The following is a 20,804-nucleotide window of genomic DNA, read 5'->3' as shown; positions in this document are numbered from 1 at the left end:
TCGTTCTGCAAATAGCGGAAGGCACACAGACGGCATCCGTTTTTTGCGGATCCGCAACTTGCGGACCACAAAAAACGGCACAGCCGCGTGCATGACCCCTTAGCAAATGAGGCAGTGGACAAAATGGCCCAAGGGTCATTGAAAAAGGGTTTAAACGGAAACCCTTCTGTCCTGTGTGGGGGGCCTGGTACGATCCTTGCTATGGGTCCCCTACTTCTCTATGTACGCCACTGAGTGCCAATATGGAGTCCACCTTAAAGGGGTTCTTCACCTTTTTCTTACTGATGATCTATCCTTTGGATAAGTCATCACTATCTGATCAGTGAGGATCCAACACCCGGGACCTACACCGATTAGCTGTTTGAGTACTGCGAGCGCCGCAGCCTCCTCAGGCCTGTTGTGTTGCCTGGGCGCAGCTCAGCCCCATTCACTTCAATGGGGCTGAGCTGCACCTAGGCCACGTGACATAGTCATGACGTCACCGGCCTATGTGAAGCTGAGAGCGCCGCTGCCTTCTCAAACAGCTGATCAGCGGGGGGCTCGGATGTCAGGCTCCCCCCCGCTCAGATGCTGATGACCTATCCAAAGGATAGATCATCAGTAAGAAAAAGGTAAAGGACCCCTTTAAGTAGGGTTGGGGATCTCAAGCAACAATACATTTGGTTATATAGAAAAAGCAATTAGGGTTTTAATGAGGTCTGGCCATTTTTAGGTGGGAATCCCCTTGAATTCTATGAATAAAAATGTTGGGACAGTTTAAAATATCAAAATGTTATCTATACATCATGAATCCACACGTAATCTAGGTTACAGAAGACCGATGTCACCATAGACAGCTGTTGGCCGACAGATGTTATCCCTAATTCCCTCAATATGTCAGACGCCACTGATCTCCTGAGAAAACCATAGCAAAGTCCGGCCTTCCTCAACCTGTCATATCTGCCATGATGCCAGACTTCAGGAAATTGTCTGGGCATTAGACTGTGGGTACATCTCACAACATGTCCATGTCTTTCAGGAATTTCTCTCATGTTTTTACATCTGACCTGTTGAAACATAGGACAACTGTAGGTCTTCTGATGACACTAGGTCTTCTACTCACTGATGCCAGCCTGGTGTGATTACACACTGTGCCCTCCTTCAGAGACTGGCTCTGTATGTGCCCCATCTGGCAATCTGCTGTCAACAATAGGAGGGGCGACCACTTTTCTAACATGGTTATTATATCTTCAGCAGCTTTCTAAGCCATTGTTTGTGGGGGTACGCTAGGCAGGCAGCCCTTTTCCAAAAAAACGAAAGGGAAAAGTGAGCTAAGGACATATGACGAAGCAAATTAACCAGGGCAATCTCCTTTATGGCATACAATGTCAGTTACATGACTAGAATTGCATTGATTCTACAGGTTATGAGACAAGTGATGTCATCACGCTCAGCCCTGTGACGTCACTTAATGGAAGGTGCTCTGCCTGACCACTCACTCCATATCCATTTTCTCATATGCCCCATTTGACAATAGCTGGAGTCCATGCTGCACTGGGGAAGCCCCGCCCACCAGCCAGGCCCCTCCCACCCGCCTGCTGGGACCAGCGCGTGCAAGGCGTGGTTAGTACATAGAATGCCAGCTCTGTATGTACACACGGCTGCCCATGTCTGCCACACACACAGCCCCTACGTAATACAGCATAGCACCCACCTCAGGCTCCCTCAGTGTCTGTCCGGGGCGCAGCAGCACTGCCACATTACAAAGGGTCTCCACCAGCAGCAGGTCCGGGGAGCACCGCAGCACATCCACAATAGCAGGCAGCATCTGGCAGCAGCCCGCCGCCTCCTCCTCCTCCCACAGTCCTTCCTTCCTTCTCTCCTCCTCCTCCCTAGTGCAATGCGGGCACACAGCCTGTCTGCAGCTCACACCCCATGGGCACCGCTCTCCAGCGCAGCAGGGTGGCACATGCCAGCTCTCTCCGGCTAATGAGCCCGACTAGTTGCTCTATGGGAGGGCACCTCTATACCCCTCCCCTCACACCACCTTCCAAGCCCCACTGGTGGGATTCCTCCATTAGCATCCTAAAATCCTACAGACAGGGAGAGCCAGGACTACTTGTGGGGATGATAGTGGTTGTAGTGATAAATGAATTGTGGATGCTCACACTCTAGAATGATGCTCTGTGGATAGTTTCAAGCACTGTACATAGTCTAGTTCAGTCCAATGCTAGGCTGGGATGATGGGAGTTGTAGTAGAAAATAGCACAGGCACATGTTACATTTTTTTTTCTCCCAAAAGCACCAGTGTTCTGATTTTTCTCAGATTTGTCCATTTAAGGTTGGAGTTTAACAAATTTGTCTCAAATGCCAAATTTACAGTGGGTATAATATAGTCTACAGCAGTGGTTCTCGACCTTTTCACACCAAGTACCCCTAGTGACGAGAATCTCCAACAGGTACACCCAAGGAAGTGAACAGCGATGGCTCTGTTCTAAGCCTCTGTCAGCAGTTCCTTCAAATCTGACAGAATAGCACAGCATGCAGCACTAATCTTCCTGTCAAAGTGACAGACACCACGTTAGGACCCATGATAGATGACTATTACTTTTGAAATGACACTACGCGCTACCAAACATACAGCAGAATACGGCACTGCATACCTCTTACATGTTCTTTTTCGCCATCTTCTCCATTCAGACCAGACCGCCATGATGACTTATTTCAGCCATGCCCCATCTCTGCAGAGTTTGTCACACAGACATCTTAGTCTCCTACTTTTCCATCATCCTCTCACTTTCTCAACACCCCATCCTACCACCCCCAATACCTGTTGTGCTCTTCAATACTACCACATACTATACTGCAGAAACATATAGCCCCCCTGAAAATAATAGCACCACATAAATCGTGCCTCTTTCAAAAATTATTGTCACATAATTGTGCCCAACAAATAGTGCCCCTGACAGTAATAATGCCATAAACATAATGCCCCCCCCCCCCCAAATAATTGTGCTAAGCTGATAATGTGCCAGTATGCCCACAGCAATATCTCTCCCAAAGGTCCCACCAATAGTAATAGTTCTCTTCTAGAGTACCCTGAAATTGTGCCCCAATAGTAATAATTAGAGATGAGCGAATTTCAGGTTATGAAATCCGTTCACGCTTTGTTTACTGGTAAAAGGTGAATTGTGTTATGGATTCCGTTACCACTGACCATAACGCAATTCGATGACGGAATGCATAACGGAATGTCTTTAGAGACATTCCGTTATTCATTTTTATCATAATAGAAGTCTTTGGGCTGCAAAACGGATCCGTTCCATTTCCATTATGCAGGAGAGGACTCCCCGGCATAACGGAAATGGGACAGATCCATTTTGCAGCCCATAGACTTCTATTATAACGGAATGCCTCTAAAGGCATTCCGTTATGCATTCCGTCATAGAATTGCGTTATGGTCAGTGGTAACGAAGCGTGAACGAATTTCAAAATATGAAATTCGCTCATCTCTAGTATTAATGCTTCCAAAGTGGTAATAATGTTCCCCATAGTCCCCTAGTAGTAATAAAGCCCACCATAATGCCACCAGTAGTAATAATTCATACTATAGTGCCCCCAGTAATAGTAGTGCCCACCATAATGTCCCCAGTAGTAATAATGACCAGCAATAGTGCCCCCAGATAGTACTATGCCAGCTATAGTGTCTCAGTAGTAATAAAGCCCATCATAGTGCCCCAGTAGTAATAATGCCCACCATAGAGACCCCAGTAATAATAAAGCCCCCACTCTGTTCCCCAGTAGTAAATATGCCCCCTTATAATGCCCCCAGTAGTACTAATGTCCCCTAAAGTACCCTACAGTAGTAATGACAGCAACCACAGTGCCCCAGTAATAATAAAGCTCCAATAGTATGCCCCAGAAGTAATAATACCTGTCTGTAGTGCTCCCAGTAGTATTAATGCCCCCTATCAGTGCCCCCAAAGTAATAATACCTGTCTGTAGTGCTCCCAGTAGTATTAATGCCCCCTATCAGTGCCCCCAGTAGTAATAAAGACCCAGTAATGTGTCCCAATAGAAAAAATGCAGCACAGTAGCAATAAAGCCCCCTTAATGTATCCCAGTAAAAAATGCCCTCTTATAGTGCCACCTCTAGTACTAATGTTGCCATAGTACCCCCCAGTTATAATATTGACCCACCACCCATGTTGCCCAAAGGTGCCAAAGTAAAATAAATGTAGTTACCTCCATGCCACTGTCTGCAGTGGGGGAAATTTATCAAAACTGGTGCAAAGGAAAACTGGCTTAGTTGCTCATAGCAACCAATCAGATTCCACCTTTTGTTTTTCAGAGCTCCTTTGGAAAATGAAAGGATGAATTTGATTGGTTCCCATGAGCAGCTAAGCCAGTTATCCTTTGCACCAGTTTTCATAAATCTCTCCCAGTGTGTTCATGAATGACATGGGCGATCCAAGTGTAGTAGAGAAGTTGAAACTCCTGAAAAAAAGGCGATCTCGATGTGTTGTCTGCCTGCTGCTGCCTGCATTGCTAAATATGGGCCAAACTATATTTGGGCCACTCACTATTAAACTTGGATAAATAATTATTATCAGGAAAAGCCCCTAATCACAAAAATCCAATGCTAACGTTTCACTGCAGTTTCCCTTTAACGGTATGGTAATGTCGTTTCGGCTAATCACCAGCACTCCACGTTTGCTGGATTGTATTCACTCGAAGCCATCAGTCCATTTCAGCAGTGGAGCTCTGCTCTCCTGAGAATACGGAGATGAGACATACGCTGAGCAAGCCTTGGGGCTGCTGGAAGAGTGCACATTAAACACTGCTTTCTTTTTTCTCCTGCTGTTTTAATACATCATTGAGATGAGACCTATACCGGACACAACCTATTAAAATAATACACACTCAGCAAAGCCTATCAAGGAGACCACCTCTTCGAGGAGACCAGACTAGATTTCGGATGTGACTTTCAGTTTCCCCATACATTATGTGTCTTGGTAGATTTGCACTCTCTGTCTCTTTCTCCCTCTCTCTCTTTCTCCCTCTCTCTCATTCTACTGAATCGAATCATAAATATTTGGGTTAGTTAGAATCAGAATTTGTAAAAAAAAAAATTGGGGTCAAATATCTGAATTTTAGAATCGATTCTCTCATCTCTACATCCTGGCCTGCACTCTCTTTATCTTTTTCACTCTCATTCTACTGAGTTGAATCACACCAAAGTCGACCTTGGTATAATCATAATATTTAGAAGAATTTGGGTCCAATTTCTGAATTTTAAAATCAATTTGCGCATCCCTCTCTATCTCATTCTAGATTTCAAATCAAATCACACTAGATTCAGGTTCGGTAGAATCAAAATGTTATAAAAAATTTGGGTCAAATATCTGAATTTTAGAATTGATTCATTCATCTCTATGTCCTGGCCTGCATTCTCACTTTCACTCTCATTCTACTGAATTGAATCACAAAAATTTTGACTTCAGTATTATCAGCATTTTTTTTTATTGAGTCCAATATCTGAATATTAAAATTAGTTCACCCACCTCTATACCCTGGCCTGCATTCTCTCTCTCTAAGGCTAGGTCTACACGACGACATTTGTCACGCGACATTTTGTTGCACCAATGTCGCGTGACAATTTTTATAATGGCAGTCTATGGTGTCGCACTGCAACATGCAACATACTGCATGTTGCATGTTGCAGTGCGACACCATAGACTGCCATCATAAAAATTGTCACGCGACATTGGTGCAACAAAATGTTGCGCGACAAATGTCGTCGTGTAGACCTAGCCTAAGGCTACGTCTACACGACGACATTTGTCGCATGACATTTTGTTGCACTAATGTCGCGCAGCATTTTTTATAATGGCAGTCTATGGTGTCGCACTGCAACATGCTGCGACTGCGACAGTCGCAGAAAAATCCATCTCGAATTCGCAGCATGTTGCAGTGCGACACCATAGACTGCCATTATAAAAAATGCTGCGCGACATTAGTGCAACAAAATGTCATGCGACAAATGTTGCAGTGTAGTTGTGCCCTATCTGTCGCGCGACTTATTGTCGTCGTGTAGACGTAGCCTAATTCTACCAAATTGAATCACAAAAAATTTGGGCTCAGTAAAATCAGAATATTTTGAAAAATTTGGGTTGAATTTTAGAATTGACTCACTTATCTCTACATCCTGACCTGCATTCTCTCTCTCTCTCTCTCTCTCTCATTCTACAAAAGCAAATCACACAAAATTCAGGTTTTCCAAAAAAAAAATTGAAACATTTGTGTTGAATTTTGGAATTTTAGAATTGATTTTCCCATCTCTACATCCTGGCCATATACTTTGACAAGGCAGCCACCTAGAAGACAACAACTATTTTTTTGTGGTCATCTCAAAGAGGTTTCACTGTACTACTATTCTGATTGCTTTTCCACCCTGCTTCTCACTTTGATGCCATCATTACTACACAAGAATATACATAATATAGGAACCCACTGAGAATGCTTAGGACACCCAGGCTAGGTACTTGTGACATCACTGCATCCTTGCTCACATGTAAAGAATGGGCACCACACATGTATGCTTGAATGCTAGCCAACATGTATTAGGGCGCTATTAGACTGCAAGATATTTGAGCCAATTATCTGGAACAATCGTTAAGGGTCCATTCAGACGTCCGTAATGCATTGCGGATCCGCAATACACCCGGCCGGCACCCTCATAGAAACTGTGGACAAGAATAGGACATGCTCTATTTTCTTGCGGAGCTGCGGACCGGAAGATTGAAGGCGCGCTCCGAAAATGTGGATGCGGAGAGCACATAGTGTGCTCTCCGCATCCATTCCGTCCCCATAGAGAATGAATAGGTCCGCACCCGTTCCGCACAATTGCGGAACGGGTGCAGACAACACTTGCGGACGTGTGACTGGAGCCTAATAGGAACACTCTTTCCTGGTATTTGGCTCATAAAATCCTGTCGATATCAGAACAGAATGAGGGAGGAACGACTGTGGTTGTGATTGTTCCTCCCACATTCAGTTTGGATCAGGCTATTTAATAGGATCCTAAGACATAAGTAAAAAAAAAAAGGCAATAAACCATGCATCAAATACTGCACTTCATTAGAAAGATGGAAAAATATTAAGATCCACACTCTGCTGCGTAGTAGAAAAATCCCTGGCTTCCAATATGGTCAGGACTTCCCAACTTGGTGAGCAACCAGTTTTATCAATGCCACCACGGAGAATAATAAAATATTGTAATACTAAAAAAAAAATCCAAATCACAATGCATAGGCATAAACTGATCACAATCCAATAAGCCTACAAAAATCAAGTATATTCTGCAAAGTAAGCAAAAAATACGAGCAAAGATAATAAAGGGCTAGTGGTATATATCATCATGTGGGCACCAATAGGGTGGCGGAAGAACCCCCACATGTCATGTGGTGATGTCACTCTGAGCTGATGGGCTGAGCAGCAATACTAATACTCACCACTCACTAATAAAAGCTATGTTTGAAAGGTCAGTCGCATTGGTTTTGTTTTTTACCCATATGTTCCTATGACAACACCTCATGTTTCTGTGACACCTCAGAGTTACCATAGCAACCACTTGACATTTATAGGTAAGAAAAATAAAGAAGCAATCTGATTAACTGCTGTGATTTTCAGATTTCCTATGATCACAGGCACAGAGGTTTTTAAAACCACTGCATACCCTCTCGGTGGTGGTCGTGTGGTGCAGGGCCGGCGCTTCCATATAGGCAAGGGGGGCAATGGCCCCCGAGTCCTTAGGGGCCCCCAAGCACACCACCCGACACAGGCGCCGGCCCGCAACTAACGGCAGGTCACAGGGAGATGAACGCTTCCATTGCGTTCATCTCCATAGTCATCTGTATCGCTGTCCTGAGGATAGACATGCTGCAGGGCAGGGGAGAGGTGTCTCGCTTCCCCGTTACTCTGATAGGCTGCAGGCCTAGTGCCTGCAGCCTATCAGAGGCCGGTGCAGGCGGCGCAATGACGTCATCACGGCGCCTGAGCCGTACAGCACGGGACACAGGCAGGAAGAGGCCTGCATCGCATCGCTGTGTGATGGAGGTAAGTATACGTTTTTTGGGTTTTTTTAATACCGGACTACCTGTTACTGCCACATGGGGGGAGCGGGAGGCACTTGATACTGGCACATGGGGGGGGGGATTGCCACTTAATACTGGCACATGGGGGGGTTTGGCACTTGATACTGGCACATGGGGGGGTTTGGCACTTGATACTGGCACATGGGGGGGTTTGGCATTTGATACTGGCACATGGGGGGGTTGGCACTTGTTATTGGCACATGGGGGGTTTGGCACTTGTTACTGGCAAGGATGATGGAAAAGTAGTAAACTAAGATCTTTTTTTTGTTGGCAAATTGCAGAGACGGAAAATGGCGACAAAATAGTGGTCTGGTCTGAAGGTCTGAAAGGAGAAGACGAGGACAGAGAACATCTACATCAAAGGACACATCGCTGGATGTAAGAGGTATGGGGCGCTGTATTTCTGTAGTGATGGGGGGGGGGGGGGTCCAATTTCACCTAGAACCGAACCGGCCCTGGTGTGGTGTTGTGCAGTGGTTGTCCTAGTTCGACTACAGCAGGAAAAACTGCTTCACTGAAAACCGCATATAAAAACAGAGACAGCGGAACCCGTGCAACAAAGAATCCAAGTCAAGAAGACGTCTCAAGGGTGGTCTAGTCATAGATAGAGAGTAAACTGCTCACTGGAGCACAGAGGTGTGAGAACATATTAGGGTGTTCACACTCAGCAGATTTTGTTCCTGCCAAAACAACCCCATTTAGATGAATGGAATTGATTTTCAGTCACAGAAATTTTCTTCAACAAGACCTGCCATGTGTGAAGGCACCCTAACAATGCATAGATGTCTTCTTTTGGAAGTTGAAGACCAACCGTGTTTTAGTCTTTCAAATATAATAGTTTTCACCGTGCCTGCTTAAAGGGGTTGTCCGGGTTCAGAGCTGAACCCCCGGACATATCCCCATTTTCACCCAGGCAGCCCCCCTGACTTGAGCATCAGAGCAGTTCATGCTCCGATACTCTCCTTTGCCCTGTGCTAAATCGCGCAGGGCAAAGGCATTTTCTGGAGTTCCGGTGACGTACTGGGCTCTCCATAGTGCTGGCAGGAGGAGGCTTCTGCTCAGCAGTGAGCCCGGTGATGTCACCGGTACTGATGGGCGGGCTTTAGTGCTGCCCTAGCCTATAAAACGGCTAGGGAAGCGCTAGAGCCCGCCCATCAGAGCCGGTGACGTCACCGAACACACTGCTGGGCGGAAGCCTCCGTCCGGCAGTGTGTTATTGTAAACAAAAGAGCATGAAATGCTCCGATGCTCTTGTCAGGGGGCTGCCTGGGTGAAATTATGGGTATGTCCGGGTTCAGCTCTGAACCCAGACAACCCCTTTAAAGTTAAGGCTTTGTTTCACCTTAAATTCAGCAAAAAAAATCTGAGGTTATATGCCATTCAAGCGCACATGACTGTTGAGACCATTGATTTGCCGCAGCATTTACCGTAAATGAGCAGATATGGAACGTCATCACTTCTGGTACAGCAAGGACCTAAAAAGTCATGGACGAGAGATGTCCTGCTGGAACAACAAGACTTTCAAAAGATGAGTGAGGTTTTTATGTTTTATTAAACACTTTCGAGCTAGTTACTCATTATTCCTGGAAGTCATACAAGCCTTATAGTGAGCGTTTCTGGCATGCTGATATTTTCATGTGGAATTTTTCTGCTACGGATTTTGAAGATTTTCTTTACATGTATGGAATTGTACAGTACATTGCTGTGGATTAGCCGTGAGGAATTTGCAAATCAATAGTGAATCTACCAGCCTGAACATGCTTGCCTCTCTTTATCTGACGGAGATAGCTGAGTACAGTGGTCAGGGTTGGTTTTAGACAATATGTGGTCCTGGGAAAAATTAGCATTGGGGCCCCAAAATTTAATATACGTATATAGGGGGTCATTTACTAAGCAGAAATACACTTATATTAGGTGTATTTCTGGCACAGATTTGCGCGCAACTTTTGTGCCGCAATCTGCAACTATTTCTCACTCACGCCAGGTCTAAAAAAGTGGGCATGGGAGGGAAGGGGGACGAGCCAGCAGGCTCAGCTCATTTACCATTTTTTATGACTGTTTTAGGCGTAGAAAATGGCCTAAATGTAAGACAGCTAGGAAGCTGTCTTACATTTAGAAGCGGCGGTGGATCTGCTGAAGTTATATAGAGGCCTGTACCTCTACATAACTCCGGAGGATCCACCGCCAGCTGTAGGGGATATTAAGACCGACGTCTAAAAAGCCAGGCTTAATAAATTACCCTCATAGTTGTACAATATTACCAATATACAAGTACCAAATATTACCACCATACAGTGATTAAATACATGTATAGTTACATAGTTGATATGGTTGAAAAAAAAGAGACAAAGATCATTATATATAGTGCCAGTATATATAATGCTCTTTTGTCTCCCTTGTAATGCTAGTATATCATGCCCCGTGTCCCCCCTGTAGTGCCAGTATATACAATGCCCCCCTCTGTAGTGCCAGTATATAATAATCCTCCATCACACTGTAGTGCCAGTATATATAATGCTCTTTTGTCTCCCTTGTAATGCTAGTATATCATGCCCCGTGTCCCCCCTGTAGTGCCAGTATATACAATGCCCCCCTCTGTAGTGCCAGTATATAATGATCCTCCATCACACTGTAGTGCCAGTATATATAATGCTCTTTTGTCTCCCTTGTAATGCTAGTATATCATGCCCCGTGTCCCCCCTGTAGTGCCAGTATATACAATGCCCCCCTCTGTAGTGCCAGTATATAATGATCCTCCATCACACTGTAGTGCCAGTATATATAATGCTCTTTTGTCTCCCTTGTAATGCTAGTATATCATGCCCCGTGTCCCCCCTGTAGTGCCAGTATATACAATGCCCCCCTCTGTAGTGCCAGTATATAATGATCCTCCATCACACTGTAGTGCCAGTATATATAATGCTCTTTTGTCTCCCTTGTAATGCTAGTATATCATGCCCCGTGTCCCCCCTGTAGTGCCAGTATATACAATGCCCCCCTCTGTAGTGCCAGTATATAATGATCCTCCATCACACTGTAGTGCCAGTATATATAATGCTCTTTTGTCTCCCTTGTAATGCTAGTATATCATGCCCCGTGTCCCCCCTGTAGTGCCAGTATATACAATGCCCCCCTCTGTAGTGCCAGTATATAATGATCCTCCATCACACTGTAGTGCCAGTATATATAATGCTCTTTTGTCTCCCTTGTAATGCTAGTATATCATGCCCCGTGTCCCCCCTGTAGTGCCAGTATATACAATGCCCCCCTCTGTAGTGCCAGTATATAATGATCCTCCATCACACTGTAGTGCCAGTATATATAATGCTCTTTTGTCTCCCTTGTAATGCTAGTATATCATGCCCCGTGTCCCCCCTGTAGTGCCAGTATATACAATGCCCCCCTCTGTAGTGCCAGTATATAATAATCCTCCATCACACTGTAGTGCCAGTATATATAATGCTCTTTTGTCTCCCTTGTAATGCTAGTATATCATGCCCCGTGTCCCCCCTGTAGTGCCAGTATATACAATGCCCCCCTCTGTAGTGCCAGTATATAATGATCCTCCATCACACTGTAGTGCCAGTATATATAATCAGTGCTTTAAGTGGGCCAAAAGAGGTGCCGGTACTCTATTAGGCGCCGGTGCTCCCCCCCCCTGCACATCAGACCCCCCCATCACACACATATATATTAGTTCCTCTATGTACCAGTACAGTACCCCCCCCACCACCGCACATTCGTTCCTCTCTGTACAAGTACCCCCCTGCACATCAGACCCCCCCCCCCCCCACTCATCACACACACACACATTAATTCCTCTCTGTACCAGTACCCCCCTGCCAGAGAGGAATTAATGTGTGTGTGTGTGTGATGAGGGGGGGGTCTGATGTGCAGGGGGGTACTGGTTCAGAGAGGAACGAATGTGCGGTGGCGGGGGGGGGGGGGGTACTGGTACATAGAGGAACTAATATATATGTGTGTGATGGGGGGTCTGATGTGCAGAGGGGTACTGGTACAGAGAGGCACTAATGTGTGGTGGTGGTGGTGGGGGGGGGGTACTGGTAAAGAGAGGAACTAATGTGTGTGATGAGGGGGGGGGGGGTCTGATGTGCAGGGGGGTACTGGTACAGAGAGGAACGAATGTGCGGTGGTGGGGGGTCCTGGTACATAGAGGAACTAATATATATGTGTGTGATGGGGGGGTCTGATGTGCAGGGGCCCCCTACACATCAGACCCACCCATCAGACACATATATATTAGTTCCTCTATGTACCAGTACAGTACCCCCCCCACCACCGCACATTCGTTCCTCTCTGTACCAGTACCCCCCTGCACATCAGACCCCCCCCCCCCCCACTCATCACACACACACACATTAATTCCTCTCTGTACCAGTACCCCCCTGCCAGGGGGGTACTGGTACAGAGAGGAATTAATGTGTGTGTGTGTGTGATGAGGGGGGGGTCTGATGTGCAGGGGGGTACTGGTTCAGAGAGGAACGAATGTGCGGTGGCGGGGGGGGGGGTACTGGTACATAGAGGAACTAATATATATGTGTGTGATGGGGGGTCTGATGTGCAGAGGGGTACTGGTACAGAGAGGCACTAATGTGTGGTGGTGGTGGTGGGGGGGGGGGGTACTGGTAAAGAGAGGAACTAATGTGTGTGATGAGGGGGGGGGGGGGTCTGATGTGCAGGGGGGTACTGGTACAGAGAGGAACGAATGTGCGGTGGTGGGGGGTCCTGGTACATAGAGGAACTAATATATATGTGTGTGATGGGGGGGTCTGATGTGCAGGGGCCCCCTACACATCAGACCCACCCATCAGACACATATATATTAGTTCCTCTATGTACCAGTACCCCCCCCCCCCCCCCCACCACCGCACATTCGTTCCTCTCTGTACCAGTACCCCCCTGCACATCAGACCCCCCCCCCCCCCCTCATCACACACATTAATTCCTCTCTGTACCAGTACCCCCCTGCCAGGGGGGGGGGGGGGGTACTGGTACAGAGAGGAACTAATGTGTGTGGGGGGAGGGGGGGGTGCCTGTCACTCACCAGTACTCTTCAGAAGTTGGATTCCAAAGCAAAGTCGATGTTCTTTGCTGCACCGTCCGACTCCTGACTCCAAGGAGGACCAGTCACTGGTCGCCGCACTGATCGCTCCTCAGTCACAGGCGCGCGGGAAGGAGTTGACGTCACCTAACGTGAGGTCAACTCCCTGCCTGCGCCAGCCTGAGCCGTACTCTGCAACGACCCGCCCAGCCAACGACATTAGGGAGGAGATACTGCCAGCTCTCCGCTGCGCTCCGGCAGGGCCGGCCTTAGGTGTCCAGGCGCCCTGTGCGAGCTAACCTTGTGGCGCCCCCCCCCCCCCCCAAAAAAAACAAAAAAACACTGCTTGTTGCTGGCATCATGGCATAGGCTGGCTGACTATCCAACCAAGTAGTTACCAGCCCGCACACCCCAAAGGCCGGTGTAATGTTATACTTCCCTACTTCGTGAGATTTCCCTACCTTCGTCACTTCCGGTCGCACCGGACATGACGTGAGGAGGTGTGCAGCGCCGCGCAGGCGCACAATGACAGGTTAGGGAAGTTTCACAGCAGAGTGCGCATGCGCCAGGAGTCTCGCCGGCGGTTAGGGTAGGGAAAAACTATGGGCCAGTGCGCAGGCGCAGTGATCGGATGGATGTTCTCAGCTGGACACCGGCCGACACTGCGCATGCACCGGTAGCCTCACCAGCGGTTAGGGAAGGGAAAAATTATGTACGGGTCAGTGCTTTTTCCCTACCCTAACCGCTGGTGAGGCTCCCAGCGCATGCGCAGTGTCGGCCGGTGTCCTGCTGAGAACATCCATCCGATCACCGCACCTGTGCACTGGCCCATAATTTTTCCCTACCCTAACCGCCGGCGAGGCTCCCAGCGCATGCGCACTCTGCTGTGAAATTTCCCTAACCCGTCATTGTGCGCAGTGCGCCCCCCCAATATAATAAACATTGGTGGCGCAGTGCGCCCCTCCCAACACTCCAGTATAATAAACATTGGTGGCGCAGTGCGCCCCCCCAACACCCCAGTATAATAAACATTGGTGGCGCAGTGCGCCCCCCCAACACCCCAGTATAATAAACATTGGTGGCGCAGTGCGCCCCCCCAACACTCCAGTATAATAAACATTGGTGGCGCAGTGCGCCCCTCCCAACACTCCAGTATAATAAACATTGGTGGCGCAGTGCGCCCCCCCAACACCCCAGTATAATAAACATTGGTGGCGCAGTGCGCCCCCCCCAATATAATAAACATTGGCGCAGTGCGCCCCCCCAATATAATAAACATTGGTGGCGCAGTGCGCCCCCCGAACACCCCAGTATAATAAACATTGGTGGCGCAGTGCGCCCCCCCAACACCCCAGTATAATAAACATTGGTGGCGCAGTGCGCCCCCCCATCACCCCAGTATAATAAACATTGGTGGCGCAGTGCGCCCCCCCCCAATATAATAAACATTGGCGCAGTGCGCCCCCCCCAATATAATAAACATTGGTGGCGCAGTGCGCCCCCCCCCCAATATAATAAACATTGGCGCAGTGCGCCCCCCCCAATATAATAAACATTGGTGGCGCAGTGCGCCCCCCGAACACCCCAGTATAATAAACATTGGTGGCGCAGTGCGCCCCCCCAACACCCCAGTATAATAAACATTGGTGGCGCAGTGCGCCCCCCCATCACCCCAGTATAATAAACATTGGTGGCGCAGTGCGCCCCCCCATCACCCCAGTATAATAAACATTGGTGGCGCAGTGCGCCCCCCCAACACCCCAGTATAATAAACATTGGTGGCGCAGTGCGCCCCCCCTCAATATAATAAACATTGGTGGCGCAGTGGGCCCCCCCTCAATATAATAAACATTGGTGGCGCAGTGCGCCCCCCCTCAATATAATAATCATTGGTGGCGCAGTGGGCAGTGCCAATGAGGGTTAAAAAATAAAAATAATAATTAACTCACCTCCTCCAATTGATCGTCTTCTGTTCTTTCTTCATGACCTGTCAAAGGACCTGTGGTGACATCACTGTTAGCATCACATGATCCATCACCATGGTAATGGGTCATGTGATGAGCTCAGTGACGTCACCACAGGTCTTGAAAAAAACAGGAGAACGGCAGCTACGCGATCATCTGGAGGAGGTGAGTTAAAAAATTTTTATTATTTTTTAACCCTCACTGGCACTTCCCACTGAGCCACCAATGTTTCTTATACTGGGGTGTTTGGGGGGGAAAGCGCACTGCCTACCAACGTTTCTTATACTGGGGTGTTGGGGGGGGGGGGGGCGCACTGTGCCACAAACGTTTCTTATACTGAGGGGGGGGTGGGGGCGCACTGCCTACCAACGTTTCTTATACTGGGGTGTTGGGGGGGGGGGGGGGCGCACTGTGCCACAAACGTTTCTTATACTGAGGGGGGGGGGTGGGGGCGCACTGCCTACCAACGTTTCTTATACTGGGGTGGTGGGGGGGGGGGGGGGCGCACTGTGCCACAAACGTTTCTTATACAAAAACAGGAGGCGGGTGCTGGAATCAAATAGCCGGCACCCGACCTCTGTGACAGGGAGCTGCGATCAGCTACAATTAACCCCTCCAGTACCGCACCTGAAGGGTTAACTCAACTGCAGCTGATCGCAGCTCCCTGTCACAGAGGTTGGCTGTCGGCTATTTGATTCCAGCACCCGCCTCCTGTTTTTGTATTCAGGTCAGTTATCTTCATTGGTGGCGCAGTGGCCACAGCCCCTCCCCTCCTCCTCCCGTCTCTCTTCTTATTGGCAGCGGCGGGGGCAGCAGGCAGGTCAGACAGGGGAGGAGGAACGAATCAGGTCAGACAGGGGAGGGCTAGATGGAGGGGGCGCCCCGAGGGAGAACACAAGTTCAGCCTCGCCTGCCGCATATTACATTGCGAGCTGTCGGCCGCCCAGCGCCCCTGTTGCACACCCCAAAGGCCGGCCCTGCGCTCCGGTACCGGAAACCCACGTACTGGGCGCACGGAGAGGTGCTGGTACTCTCCAGGGCAATTTTTGGAAGTGGCGGTACTGAGTACCGCCGCGTTCCGGCCCACTTCAAGCACTGTATATAATGCTCTTTTGTCTCCCTTGTAATGCTAGTATATCATGCCCCGGTCTCAGATCAGACCCCCATAAATATCAGGACATCGGATCAGACCCCCATATTAGGACATCACATCAGACCCACATATCAGCCCTCCATGTCAGACCCCATTAGACCTTATATCGGCCCTTTATTTCAGACCCCCATCAGACCTCATATCAGCACTCAATGTAAGACCCCCATCAGACCTCAGATGAACCCTCAATGTGAGACCCCCATCAGATCTCAGATAAGCCCTTTATTTCAGACTAGACCTCAAATCAGCCCTCATTGTCAGACCCCCCCATCAGACCTTATATCAGCCCTTTATTTTAGACCTCCATCAGACCTCCTATCAGCACTCAATGCCTAGTCAGTGCGTGTAAATGCACCTCCAAAGGGGTTATGCAGGCAGTTATTATTGATGACCTATCCTCCGCTGTTTGAAGAGGGGGCGGCGCTCCATGCAAGCGCTACTTCCTCTTCATTACACTGCCCGTCATCTTGGAAGTGCAGTGTAATTACAAGTACTCACTCCATTCTCTCAAATTACACTATGCCGCCTCAAGGGAGGCAACCCGTAGTGTAATAAATAGGGTACATCACTACTCAGGTCTTAATAAAAGCCCCCCCGTGCATCCATTCTTCACCATTTTCAGGATAAATGCTTGCTGTCAGTGAATTGCTGATATCCAGAGGCTGAAAACATCTTCTGGTAAGGTCCACCTGACAAGTGCTCCTTACTAGACAGAAGTGACACACTGTAACAAGCTCTGCTGCTGAAGATGGCCACCATGAAGTCTCTGGATGTGCTGTCAATCACTGAAAGCAAGCAGAGATCTTGGGAATAGAAACACTCCCCAGAACTTTTCATGAGAGGATCCTATTTTTAGGTAGGATTTAAGGTCTTCTGCCCCCCAGGTTATTTGGGGGCCGCCCTGCACAGAACAGAAGCAAGCCAGAAGATATCAGATATAAAAGAAAACCTTTTATTCCGACATTTAATGCTGAAAATAGAAATTCCCAAATCTAGAAAGTCTCTGGTATGAAATCTGTGGAGAAAGCTCTCCAGTTGCAGCACGTTGCCTCATCTGCCTGGTCAGGGCTTAACTATTGCATCACCGGCTACAGCCCCAGCCATAAGAGTTCAGTGTAACCTGGGGAGCCCCCATCACCGGAGCTGGAGGAGCTACCTCCATTGCTGGAGCCCCCACATTGGGGCAGCAGTCTCCTCTTTGGCGCTGGGCCCGTCAGTCCGTTTGTGCGCCGCCTGTGGCGCTGGTGCTCCTGAGTGGGCCCCTGTGAGCGTGTCTCTAGCACCTGCCCGTGGCCTCGGGTGGCAGCTGCTTGAAGAGGTTGCGCAGAGTGCCACCCGCTTCTGCAGCCGCTCGTTCTCGGCCGTCAGCTTGTGCAGCGTCTCCAGATTGCGGATCTTCGCCTTGTCGCGGCTCTTGCGCACGGCGATGTTGTTGTGCTCCCGCCGCTGCTTGTACTCATCGCTGTGCTTGTCCAGGCTCTTCTGGTGTACGGGGTCAGGACAGTGAAGCGCTCACTAGTATTCGCTTTATAAGATGCACAGCCATTTTCCACTCACTTTGGGGGGAGGGGAAGTGCGTCTTATAAAGTGAAAAATACGGTCATGCTTATTTTCCGCCTCTAAAACCTAGGTGCGTTTTATAGGCTGAAAAATACGGTATGTAAAACTGACATCAGAAAGTCATAGAACACTATGTATATTTACTCTGTTCAGAGCCTAGTAATGATGCAGAAGATAATCATCTCAAGCCAGCAGCTGCCTATTTGAAGTATGAAACCAGAAGAAAACACAGCCCTGGAGCTCTACTCATAAGCTTAGCGATGCCTGCTTCAACAAGCTTCCCTGGTGGTCTAGTGGTTAGGATTCGGCGCTCTCACCGCCGCGGCCCGGGTTCGATTCCCGGTCAGGGAACAGCATTTTTTATATCCTATAAATTTATTAACTGATTGATAGGAGTGACCCTTTGTCCTTTTTGCTGAAAGCTTCATGTATTGAACATATATGAAGTGTATATCAGCGTTTTGTGTGGTGTTCCTTTTATTCATATACATCTATTCATACTAAAGATATGTTTCTCTCATACTAGTTGTGGGATTCCTTTGGCAACTGGGTCTCATCTGAATCTTAGTTTGAGCGAACTGTTACTACACCTTATTTGTTTCTTTTGCTACATAAAGTATATCGTTTATATTTACAGGATCACGTAGACACGGAACAGGAGTGTACATGCATTTTCCGCTACTGCCACCTACTGTTCATAGACAGTATAGCAGGACTGCTGCACATTTTTTGAATGCAGTTGTGGGATATGTTCTTCCAATACAGCCCTGTTTTTTTAAAAAAAATATATAAAGACCCACCTAAAATCAGATATGGAGATCTGTTTTCCATTATATATATATTTTTTTTAAAAGCATATAGAAGTACACAACTGTATGTCTAAGTGCAGACACCTTTTTAGTACAATTGGTATACCTCCCAGCTAGGGATGAGCGAATCGACTTCGGATGAAACATCTGAAGTCGATTCGCATAAAACTCTGTTCCAATACTGTACGGAGCAGGAGCTCTGTACAGTATTAGAATGTATTAGCTCTGATGAGCCGAAGTTCTTGCTTCGCGAAGTCTCGCAAGACTTTGCGTAATAACTTCATAAATTAATTTGTACTGTAAAAAATATATTTTCCGAACTCGGGTTCAGCTTCTGCTCCATACAGTATTGGAACAAAGTTTTATGCGAATCGACTTTGGATGTTTCATCCGAAGTCGATTCGCTTATCCCTACTCCCAACTTTAGAAAAGCCTAATAAGGGAGAATAACTGTGTGAGGGTACAAGGGGGGTAGAACTACTGTGCAGGGCACTAAGGGTACTTTCACACTTGCGTTTTTCTTTTCCGGTGCTGAGTTCCGTCCTTGGGGCTCAATACCAGAAAATAACTGATCAGTTTTATCCCTATGCATTCTGAATGGAGAACAATCCGTTCAGGATGCATCAGGATGTCTTCAGTTCAATCTTTTTGACTGATCAGGCAAAAGATAAAGGCCGAATGCACACGGCCGTGTTCCGCGGCCATGAGCAGTCCGTGGTATGCCGGCCTGGCATCCTGCTGAGAGCAGGAGCGCACGGCATCGTATGTCTTACTGTAGTGCAACGGCGGCATGAAGCGCACGGCGTCATAGCAACCAACGACACCGTGCGCTATTGCTCTCAGCAGGAATCCAGGCCGTGTTACCACGGACCGCTCACGGCTGCGGAACACAGCCGCGTGCATTCGGCCAAAACCGTAGCATGCTACGGTTTTATCTCCGGCAAAAAAAACTGAAGACTTGCCTGAATGCCTGATCCGGCATTTCTCTCCATAGGAATGTATTAGTGCCGGATCCGGCATTCAAAATACCAGATTGCCTGATCCGATACAAGACGGATCCGTCTGTCCACATGACAAGCAGAGACGGATCCGTTCTTGCAATGCATTTGTGAGACGGATCCGCATCCGGATGCGTCTCACAAATGCTTTCAGTCACATCCAGATCGGCGGATCACACTGCCGCAAGTGTGAAAATAGCCTAAGGCCTCATGCACACGAACGTTTTTTTTCACGGTCCGCAAAAACAGGGTCCGTAGGTCCGTGATCCGTGACCGTTTTTTCGTCCGTGGGTCTTCCTTGATTTTTGGCGGATCCACGGACATGAAAAAAAAAGTCATTTTGGTGTCCGCCTGGCCGTGCGGAGCCAAACGGATCCGTCCTGAATTACAATGCAAGTCAATGGGGACGGATCCGTTTGACGTTGACACAATATGGTGCCATTTCAAACGGATCCGTCCCCATTGACTTTCAATGTAAAGTCCGGAGTCCCCTTTATACCATCAGAGCGGAGTTTTCTCCAATCCGATGGTATATTTTAACTTGAAGCGTCCCCATCACCATGGGAACGCCTCTATGTTAGAATATACTGTCGGATATGAGTTAGATCGTGAAACCTCATTTCCGACAGTATATTCTAACACAGAGGCGTTCCCATGGTGATGGGGACGCTTCTAGTTAGAATATACTACAAACTGTGTACATGACTGCCCCCTGCTGCCTAGCAGCATCCGATCTCTTACAGGGGGCCGTGATCAGCACAATTAACCCCTCAGGTGCCGCACCTGAAGGGGTTAATTGTACTATCATATCCCCCTGTAAGAGATCAGGGCTGCCAGGCAGCAGGGGGCAGACCCCCCCCCCTCCCCAGTTTGAATATCATTGGTGGCCAGTGCGGCCCCCCCCCCCTTCCTCCCTCCATTGTAATAATTCGTTGGTGGCACAGTGTGCCCCCCCCCGCCCCCCCCCCCTTCCTCCCTCTATTGTAATAATTCGTTGGTGGCACAGTGTGCGCCCCCCCCCCCCTTCCTCCCTCTATTGTAATAAATCGTTGGTGGCAATTATTGGCCCCCCTCCCTCTATAGCATTAACAACATTGGTGGCCAGTGTGCGGCCTCCCATCTT

The 20,804-nt window shown here is 48.2% G+C and overlaps 1 protein-coding gene and 1 non-coding gene across 3 annotated transcripts in view; one reads left to right on the top strand and one right to left on the bottom strand.

Annotated features, from left to right (window-relative positions):
• Window positions 1–1,960, bottom strand: part of NCOA7 (nuclear receptor coactivator 7) — a 234,944-nt gene extending 232,984 nt beyond the window's left edge. For both annotated transcript variants that reach the window (XM_040429099.1, XM_040429098.1), the window contains exon 1: window positions 1,694–1,960. The gene's annotated coding sequence lies outside the window, so the exon portion shown is untranslated. The remainder of the gene's footprint in view (window positions 1–1,693) is intronic.
• Window positions 1,961–18,153: 16,193 nt separating this feature from the next.
• Window positions 18,154–18,225, top strand: TRNAE-CUC. The gene has a single exon. It is a non-coding gene; the product is annotated as a tRNA-Glu (tRNA).
• The last annotated feature ends 2,579 nt before the right edge of the window (window positions 18,226–20,804 follow it).

The sequence above is a fragment of the Bufo bufo genome, chromosome 4 (assembly GCF_905171765.1).
Source record: "Bufo bufo chromosome 4, aBufBuf1.1, whole genome shotgun sequence".
NCBI classification, from domain to species: Eukaryota; Metazoa; Chordata; class Amphibia; order Anura; family Bufonidae; genus Bufo; species Bufo bufo.
Note: the sequence above shows the minus strand (reverse complement) of the source record. Positions and strands in the feature narration are given on the sequence as shown.